The following is a 10,701-nucleotide window of genomic DNA, read 5'->3' as shown; positions in this document are numbered from 1 at the left end:
TGTAGAAGGCAGTCTGCAAACTATAATAGCAGATGGTAATTTGTCGATGCTATGACTTTAAACAGATTTGATTGCGCCTCTTCTTAAAAGCTTTCCTAAAAATCACAAGGGTGTAGTTACTCAACTGCACAGAGCAGCTGATGGATTTCTTTTGGTCCTGGCAAGAGAAGCTGACAGCGTTTCCACAGAGAGTATTAACTTGGTTCTATTTTTAGCATCACAGACAAACCCAAAATAGCAGACATGAAAAGTGAACAGCTGTATTCACAACTGAAAGCTTTTTCACCAGAAGAATTCTGTGCTGATGGTTTAGTTTTTTCTTCTTAATTCAGGTCCTTTCCTTTTTCATGCTATTTACAGTGCAGCAACAGCTGTTAACGTGAAATAAGTGGCTACCATAGGTGGATTTGGAGCTTGTGGAGACATTGAAAGGGGAATTATGTTGAAAGTTTAGTTTACTTTATTGTGGTTTTACCCCAGTAATTTGTATTGTTTAAAGTTTGAACACCAGCCTGATGTTAGCCTCAGATGAAAAATCTAGGGTTGAATGGCTTAAAGGACTTAAGAAAAGACTACATTTAATAGACCTTGAGATAGTCCACCAGCACTGTGTTGAAACCGATGTATTGAAACCGACATGCAGATACAACTCCCTTACCCACCCCTTCTCACCTGGGTCTTGTGTGTAAGAGCAAAGACATATGAAATGGAATTGCTATACAGTGCATTTCATTGGATATTCATATTAAGAGTCCTTGACATGTTGCAGTAGTGGGAGTTTGCTAATATGTTATGCCAATTGTGTCTAAATCGACATTAGTAACATTTAATTAAAATTATGACTGTTGGACTCTACAGCTTACCTTTATATCTATATATATATTATCATATATATATATATATATATATATATATATATATATATATATAATATATATATATATATATATATATTCATTTAATTTTATTTTCAGTTTCCACAGAAATTATAATACAAAAGTATTGTGGGTGATGGATTTTTTTTCATCTGTTTTGTCTATGTGCCTCTGCTGGTGCACCTTGTTACCTAAGTAAAATATGCAAATCCATAATATTTTGAGATTTGTAAAATAGTTAATTTAAAATGTTTCAATAGGAACCAAAGCAAAAAGTGTAGCTATATTAACTATATAAATTCATTAGTTGTAATGGTCTTGACCAGCAAGGGTGGGTATTGGTCAGCAGTGTAGTTGGGTACCTGTGTGCAAGAGTGTACCCAATTACTTAAAAATTGCAACATTTAGCAAATTGTGTGTTTATTTGTGCAGCATTGTTTAGAGTTATTGCAAGTGCACTGACATACACCACACTGTACAAAAAGACAATTTGTCAAATTTATGCTGGGTTTAGTTTACAACAGTGAAGTAGTAAAGTGAGGACCACTGCTAGAAAATGTTTGAGAACCTCCAGTATAGACAAAAAGAGCTGTATTAGAACCAGATTCATGTTTAACAGAATCTCTGCTAAAAGTGCACATGCTTTTTTGTCTCCGTGATTGAAACACTTTCTTTATTACCCTTTTGTTTTATTCAGACAATTCACATAATAAGCTGATATGTAAACTTAATTTCAAATTGAACTACTGCATGTTCACATCAATCATATCCCTGTTACCACCAACAACATGGATATGATTGAACTAGGAAATAACGTGTTTAGCATCATCAATAATAGTCTGTTTAACCAGAATCTGTCAATAATTCTGATTCAGTGCCACACTAGTTATACATACTGAATTTGATTATGGAAACGACAAGTTTATTGCAACCAGGTAGAGAACTGGGTCAAGTCAGAGACACTCTCGGTTGCCATGGAACCCATCATACAGCAGAATTAGAGACACTGCAGGGATTAGTGAACACTCACCATTATATTCTTGTTCTCCCAAGACAATAATGAATAAAATACCCAATAGCTTCAAGCCCCCTGCACATTATGTAAATATAAATGACATGCTGTCCCTGCACACTTGTTACAATGGACAGGAAAGAGCTCAAACTTAATTAACAATTGCATTTTTCTATGTATTTTCAAGTATCTCTAGACAGGGATGGTCAGATTTGATCAAAGCCCAGGCAACAAGATTTATTCTACATCACTGTATCACAGATGCATATTGTTCTACATTTACAGTAGGTCACTTGGAATTACAATTCAGGAATACCTGTGTTAATTTGAATTCTATATTGTATTTAACTGCTTTTGTATGACAGGTTGATATTTGCTTATTGGATATTCTGGACAATCTGAAGCATAACCAGTTTCATTATCTTTTTCTGTGTTTGTTTTGGCCGCTTTTGTCTGTTTGCAGATTATACTGAAGCTGGCTGGTGTAGAGCATATGATATAATTACAGCAATCCTGTTACTTCAGCTTGCAGTGTTGGGTTTATCTATAAACTTTGGTGAAATGAACAGTGTTTTTTTTTTTTTTTTTTTTTTTTAAATCAGCCTTCTATTCCAGGAAGCAATGTGAGGCATTTCGTCACCACAGCTGAAAGGCTAACCAGCTCTGCACGTAGACTCTGGATTTAGGAACCATAAACATTGTGCATGGCTGGCAGCTGCTGCTTTATGCAGCATAAGTAGGCATTTCCCTTCACATTCTCCTTTGATTGTTTGACTTGTTAAACAATGGAGGCTTTGAATTCATTTCTACAATGCAGCACACAAAGGCCAACATTTAATGAGGCTGTTTGCATCCTCCAAAGTGGCTGTTATTCAGCTGAGTAAACTAGTGTGTAGCAGAGGGCTGGCCAGTGCTGTTTTCAGCTAGTGTAATTTAAAGCAGTAAAAACTGAGTGCATATACAGAGGAAGGTTAATTAGATAAAAGTCATCAGGGGAGGAAAGATTAAAGCGAAATTTGTCATAGATGTAATTACTCGAATTACTGTTAATTGATGTCACCATGCAGATAACTACCCAAAACAGCATATATTCAACCTTATGATTCAAAGTGGCCTGATTCATGTGCAGAAGGGCTTGACATTTAAAATGTATGTAAAATAATACTGTAAAGATACAGCTCCTTTACTACAGATTACAATTGTGTATATTTGTTTCTGCTATTTTTTCTATCAACGAATCCTGCCATGTAATACAATTGCTACCTGTGTTGTATACAAAGGTGTCCTGCGGCCCTGCCTTGATGGCAGCCTTAAGCATCATGGGTCCCTCTAGTGGACTCAGAACAAGGTGATTTTAACAGGGCCAAAAACATGTTTTTGCGCCATATTGTATTACTTGTAAAATATGTTAACTGTGACTGTTTTTATTATCAGAAGCATTCAAAGGTTACTGTACTTGTTTCTAAACAAAGTCAACCTCAACACATTAAAACACCATCTTCTTGAATATTCAACTGTACTTTCATCCAAGTCATGTGCTATACAATAGGGGTTAGGAACATTACAGATTCAAAGAGGAATGTGTGGAAATGACAGAACAATTTGGAGTAAACTGTTTTAAGAATCTGAGCCAAGGTAAATTGTATATATACAAATGTAGCACCCCAGACCCAGTCTAACCATGAATCAGACATAAGATAGTTGACCATGCCACCCTTCCCAGATGCTATAATTATATAAGGGACATTTTTACCCAGTTAACTATTAATCCCCAACACAGAGTCCCTTCAATTAAATGAAAGACATAGACATGAATGCAGTTCATATTGCCCCAATGGAACTATTTATTAGAAAACAGTAAAACTATGAATAGAAAAATTCAAAATGTATATTATGCAATTCAAACAAAGTAAGCAAACAGTAACCAGCCAGATCACTGAGTAGAGCGATATAGTACTAAAACAACCTAGCAAGGCACAGTAATTATACACAACTGATAGTATTCGATATTAGATAATTATACAAAAGTGATAACATTCTATAGTAAAGAAAACACTAACTGTGGTGGTGCAATAGAATGGCAAAATATCAGTACCACAAACAGTACCCAAAGCTTAATCTTAAAACATCAACTGGATTTGTATAACACAAACATGCAAAGCACACGCAAAATCTCAAGGTGCAATAAGTGTATATAAATGTCACTAGTTTAATAGCTGTCAATAATGAAACACCCATTTAATCTGCGTCATAGAGCATAACATCAAACAGAAATCCTTAGTGTTCCTGGATTATAAATCAAACACATATTACTATAGCATTAACATAATGGCAACTGCTCAGTGAGCAACTTCCACAACGGTACACACACACACACACACACATATATATATATATATATATATATATATATATATATATATATATATATATAAAAACACATTTTATAAACAGCAAATACATTAATCACTGTGCTATCCTGCACATATTTTATCATTACATTATCTGTTTAGAAAACACCTTTACAGAATTTTAACCTCAATAAAATATCTATAAGACTGACTTGTATTACTTTGCAACAAATTACATATATACAATAAAATATAACCCAAGATAATTCCCCAGGAATCACACATCATAACTATATTAAAATGCATCAATTACTTAAGAAAATGTATAATAAAAAATAAGAAAACAAAATTTACCTCAGGCAAAACGTGGTTGTGTAGACCTAGACAGCACACTCTGCACAGTCTTCCCTACAAATTACCAATACAATAATGAACAACAAATCCACACAAAACAACGAAGACAAAATATACATTGGGAGTAGACAATGCAAACAGGCTTACCGATCTTAGCAGAACGGGAGAATTGATTCCTCTCCTTTTTACCGAAGCAAACCACAATCGCATCCTAGTCTCATACATTTGAGGGTTTCCTTGCATGGACAGCTCGCTTAAGGTCCTGCTACAATATTTCGATGGGGTTTAGGTCCAGACTTTGACTAGGCCATTCTAAAACACTGAATTTCTTCTTCTGCAGCCATTCTTTTGCAGATCTGCTTGTATGTTTAGGATTATTGTCTTGCTGCATGACCCACTTTCGGTTCCGCTGCAGCTCATGGATGGATGGCCTGACATTCTCCTCTAGAATCTTCTGATACAATGCAGAATTCATGGTTGTGTTAATGATGGCAAGCCGTCTAGGTCCTGAGGCAGCAAAGCAGCCCCAAACCATCACACTCCCACCAACATGCTTGGCGGTTAGGATAAGGTTCTTCTGTTTGAACGCAGTGTTAATTTTTTGCCAAACATAATGTTTCTCATTGAGGCCAAAAATTTCTACCTTTGACCGTCTACTATCTGTGAAGAGAACACTGTGTCAGAAGTCTTGTGGATCATCTATGTGCTCTTTGGCGACCTTCAGATGGGCAGCAATGTTCTTTTTAGAGAGCAGTGGTTTCCTCCTGGTTATCCTTCCATGAACACCATTCTTGTTCAGTCTTTTTTTCTGATAAGAACATAAGAACATAAGAACATAAGAAAGTTTACAAACGAGAGGAGGCCATTCGGCCCATCTTGCTCGTTTGGTTGTTAGTAGCTTATTGATCCCAAAATCTCATCAAGCAGCTTCTTGAAGGATCCCAGGGTGTCAGCTTCAACAACATTACTGGGGAGTTGATTCCAGACCCTCACAATTCTCTGTGTAAAAAAGTGTCTCCTATTTTCTGTTCTGAATGCCCCTTTTTCTAAACTCCATTTGTGACCCCTGGTCCTTGTTTCTTTTTTCAGGCTGAAAAAGTCCCTTGCGTCCACACTGTCAATACCTTTTAGAATTTTGAATGCTTGAATTAGGTCGCCACGTAGTCTTCTTTGTTCAAGACTGAACAGATTCAATTCTTTTAGCCTGTCTGCATATGACATGCCTTTTAAGCACGGAATAATTCTGGTCGCTCTTCTTTGCACTCTTTCTAGAGCAGCAATATCTTTTTTATAGCGAGGTGACCAGAACTGCACACAATATTCAAGATGAGGTCTTACTAGTGCATTGTACAGTTTTAACATTACTTCCCTTGATTTAAATTCAACACTTTTCACAATGTATCCGAGTATCTTGTTAGCCTTTTTTATAGCTTCCCCACATTGCCTAGATGAAGACATTTCTGAGTCAACAAAAACTCCTAGGTCTTTTTCATAGATTCCTTCTCCAATTTCAATATCTCCCATATGATATTTATAATGTACATTTTTATTTCCTGCATGCAGTACCTTACACTTTTCTCTATTAAATGTCATTTGCCATGTGTCTGCCCAGTTCTGAATCTTGTCTAGATCATTTTGAATGACCTTTGCTGCTACAACAGTGTTTGCCACTCCTCCTACTTTTGTGTCGTCTGCAAATTTAACAAGTTTGCTTACTATACCAGAATCTAAATCATTAATGTAGATTAGGAATAGCAGAGGACCTAATACTGATCCCTGTGGTACACCGCTGGTTACCACACTCCATTCTGAGGTTTTTCCTCTAATCAGTACTTTCTGTTTTCTACATGTTAACCACTCCCTAATCCATGTACATGTGTTTCCTTGAATCCCAACTGCGTTCAGTTTGAGAATTAATCTTTTGTGCGGGACTTTGTCAAAAGCTTTCTGGAAATCTAAATAAACCATGTCATATGCTTTGCAATTATCCATTATCGATGTTGCATCCTCAAAAAAATCAAGCAAGTTAGTTAGGCACGATCTCCCTTTCCTAAAACCATGTTGACTGTCTCCCAGGATACTGTTACCATATAGGTAATTTTCCATTTTGGATCTTATTATAGTTTCCATAAGTTTGCATATAATAGAAGTCAGGCTTACTGGTCTGTAGTTACCTGGTTCAGTTTTGTTTCCCTTTTTGTGGATCGGTATTACGTTTGCAATTTTCCAGTCTGTCGGTACCACCCCTGTGTCAAGAGACTGCTGCATGATCTTGGTTAGCGGTTTGTAAATTACTTCTTTCATTTCTTTGAGTACTACTGGGAGGATCTCATCCGGCCCAGGGGATTTGTTTATTTTAAGAGCTCCTAGTCCCTTTAACACTTCTGCCTCAGTTATGCTAAAGTTATTTAAAACTGGATAGGAACTGGATGACATGTGGGGCATGTTGTCAGTATCTTCCTTTGTAAAAACTTGTGAAAAGTAATCATTTAACATATTTGCTATTTTTTTTTCTTCATCTACGATTTTGCCATTTGTATCTCTTAAACATTTAATCTCCTCTTTGAATGTTCTCTTGCTGTTGTAATATTGGAAAAACATTTTGGAATTGGTTTTAGCTCCCTTAGCAATGTTCATTTCTATCTCTCTCTTGGCCTTTCTAACTTCCTTTTTGACTTGCATTTGCAGTTCTGTGTACTCTTTCTGTGTACTTTCTTTTTGGTCCTTTTTTAATGCTCTGTAAAGTGCCTTTTTTCGCTGAATATTTTTTTTAATTGATCTATTAAACCATTTTGGCAATTTAGTTTTACATTTAGATTTGTCTACTTTAGGGATATAATTGTTTTGCGCCTCTAGTACTACGTTTTTGAAGAACAACCATCCTTCTTCTGTGGGTGTTTTCTCTATTTTACTCCAATCTACTTCTGTTAGTCTCTGTTTCATGCCTTCATAGTTTGCTTTTCTAAAATTGTAAACCTTAGCTTTAGTCTTTACTTTTGAGGATTTAAAAAACACTTCAAATGAGACCATGTTGTGGTCTGAGTTTGCCAGTGGTTCTCTGACCTCTGTTTTAGTTATTCTATCTTCGTTATTTGAAAAGACTAAATCAAGGCATGCCTCCCCTCTAGTCGGTGCCTTCACAAATTGTGTTAGGAAGCAGTCATTTGTCATTTCCACCATTTCTATTTCATCCTTCGCGCTACCCACCGGGTTTTCCCATTTTATTTGGGGGAAGTTGAAATCCCCCATTAGTATGGCTTCTCCTTTGCTACACACATTTCTAATGTCATTGTATAACAGATTATTTTGCTCACCGTCTGAATCTGGCGGTCTATAGCATGCTCCTATTATTATGCCTTTTGAATTTTTGTCTGTTATTCTGACCCATATTGATTCGGTTTTATTTTCTTTGTCCAGGTTTAACACCTGGGCTTCAAGACTGTTTCTTATGTATAGCGCTACCCCTCCTCCTCTTCTGTCCTGCCTGTCTTTCCTATACAGTGTATACCCACAAATATTAAATTCGTCCCCATCACTCTCAGATAACCACGTTTCTGTAACACCTATCACATCATAGTTACCTGTTAGTGCAGTAGCTTCAAGTTCTAGAATTTTGTTTCTGATACTTCTAGCATTTAGATAAACACATTTAATGGTTGTCTTACCTGAGTTGTTGTTCTTGTTTTGATGCGGTCTCCCTTCTGTTTTTTTTTGTTGATTTCTCCCCCCTTCCTTTCTAGTTTAAATGCTTCCGAACCTGCTCGAGGATCTTTTCTCCAAGTAGACTGGTTCCCTTGTTATTTAAATGCAGTCCATCCCGTCTATACAGATAGTCCTCGTTGTAGAAAGTGGTCCAATGATCAAGATAGGTGAAGCCTTCCCGTGTGCACCACGTCTTCAACCATTGGTTTTGATTAATTATTTCCAGCTGTCCATATGGTCCTTTGCAAGGTGCGGGTAGTATACCAGAAAATACCACAGTTTTGGTTTTCTCTTTTAATTTCCTTCCTAGCTCTCTGAATTTGTTTTGCAGGGATTTTGGTCTGTCTCTTCCAATGTTGTTTGTACCGATGTGGACGACTACTACCGGGTCGTCTCCTGTTCGTTCTAGGAGCCTGTCCACGTTTTCAGTGATGTGCTTGACCGAGGCTCCCGGAAGGCAGCACACTGTTGTAGTAAGGGGGTCCAAACTGCGAACTGAACTTGCTGTGTTTCTCAATATGGAGTCCCCAACAATCATGACCTCCCTTCTTTTTGCTGTCTGGTCACCACTGTCAATAGGGTCCTGGATGTTGTTCCTTTCATTCTCTTGTTGTTGGTTCTGCTCATCAAAATTCTGAAGTGACTCAAATCTGTTGGTTGTTTTGATTTCTGGTGGTTGTGTTTGACGAAGTTTCTTTTTTTCCCTGCTTCTGCCTACCTGAACCCAGCTGTTCTGACCTTCTATCTCCCTGGTGGCTTTCAGTCTGTTAGGGGTGATGCAGACTTCCATGAATTGTGGGTGTGCCAGTTCCTCAAGATCCTGTTGCTGTCTCACTTCTTCCAGCTCCATTTCTAGCATACTTACTAGTTTATGCAAATCCTGGATCGCGCGGCACTTTACGCACACTTGGTTTAGCTCCGCTGGGTTTTCTCGGATTTCCCACATCAAGCAGGTGTCACAGATTACTGGCTTGAAGACCATGTTGAGGGTTTTTTTTTTTTTTTTTGAAGTTTAGTTTCTTCTGCAGCCGTCAACCTGCTTTCAAACTGCTTCGAAACTGCTCTGTACTTTTCCACGCTGTACTTCTCCCACTTGCTGTCGCTTCCACTCGCTGTCGCTGGGAAGACTGCCTCGTTTAACTGCGTTGTTCTGCTGTGCTGTCGGCTCCTCCCCTCGCCCGTGTCTCAAAACGGCGCTGAATTTGAATCAGCTGCTCCGAGTTTCAGCTTGTTTGTTATCAGAAAAACACACGCGGCTGTGTTTTTCCCCAATGTCCTCTGTTTTCTGATTAAAGCAATTCAAGATGCAATTTCTCCTTTCTGCTTCGAAACTGCTCTGTACTTTTCCACGCTGTACTTCTCCCACTTGCTGTCGCTTCCACTCGCTGTCGCTGGGAAGACTGCCTCGTTTAACTGCGTTGTTCTGCTGTGCTGTCGGCTCCTCCCCTCGCCCGTGTCTCAAAACGGCGCTGAATTTGAATCAGCTGCTCCGAGTTTCAGCTTGTTTGTTATCAGAAAAACACACGCGGCTGTGTTTCCCCAATGTCCTCTGTTTTCTGATTAAAGCAATTCAAGATGCAATTTCTCCTTTCTGCTTCGAAACTGCTCTGTACTTTTCCACGCTGTACTTCTCCCACTTGCTGTCGCTTCCACTCGCTGTCGCTGGGAAGACTGCCTCGTTTAACTGCGTTGTTCTGCTGTGCTGTCGGCTCCTCCCCTCGCCCGTGTCTCAAAACGGCGCTGAATTTGAATCAGCTGCTCCGAGTTTCAGCTTGTTTGTTATCAGAAAAACACACGCGGCTGTGTTTCCCCCAATGTCCTCTGTTTTCTGATTAAAGCAATTCAAGATGCAATTTCTCCTTTCTGCTTCGAAACTGCTCTGTACTTTTCCACGCTGTACTTCTCCCACTTGCTGTCGCTTCCACTCGCTGTCGCTGGGAAGACTGCCTCGTTTAACTGCGTTGTTCTGCTGTGCTGTCGGCTCCTCCCCTCGCCCGTGTCTCAAAACGGCGCTGAATTTGAATCAGCTGCTCCGAGTTTCAGCTTGTTTGTTATCAGAAAAACACACGCGGCTGTGTTTCCCCAATGTCCTCTGTTTTCTGATTAAAGCAATTCAAGATGCAATTTCTCCTTTCTGCTTCGAAACTGCTCTGTACTTTTCCACGCTGTACTTCTCCCACTTGCTGTCGCTTCCACTCGCTGTCGCTGGGAAGACTGCCTCGTTTAACTGCGTTGTTCTGCTGTGCTGTCGGCTCCTCCCCTCGCCCGTGTCTCAAAACGGCGCTGAATTTGAATCAGCTGCTCCGAGTTTCAGCTTGTTTGTTATCAGAAAAACACACGCGGCTGTGTTTCCCCAATGTCCTCTGTTTTCTGATTAAAGCAATTCAAGATGCAATTTCTCCTTTCT

This window comes from Polyodon spathula, chromosome 1, assembly GCF_017654505.1.
Source record: "Polyodon spathula isolate WHYD16114869_AA chromosome 1, ASM1765450v1, whole genome shotgun sequence".
Classification (NCBI taxonomy): domain Eukaryota; kingdom Metazoa; phylum Chordata; class Actinopteri; order Acipenseriformes; family Polyodontidae; genus Polyodon; species Polyodon spathula.
The sequence above is the reverse complement of the archived record's forward strand: the minus strand, read 5'-3'. Positions refer to the sequence as shown.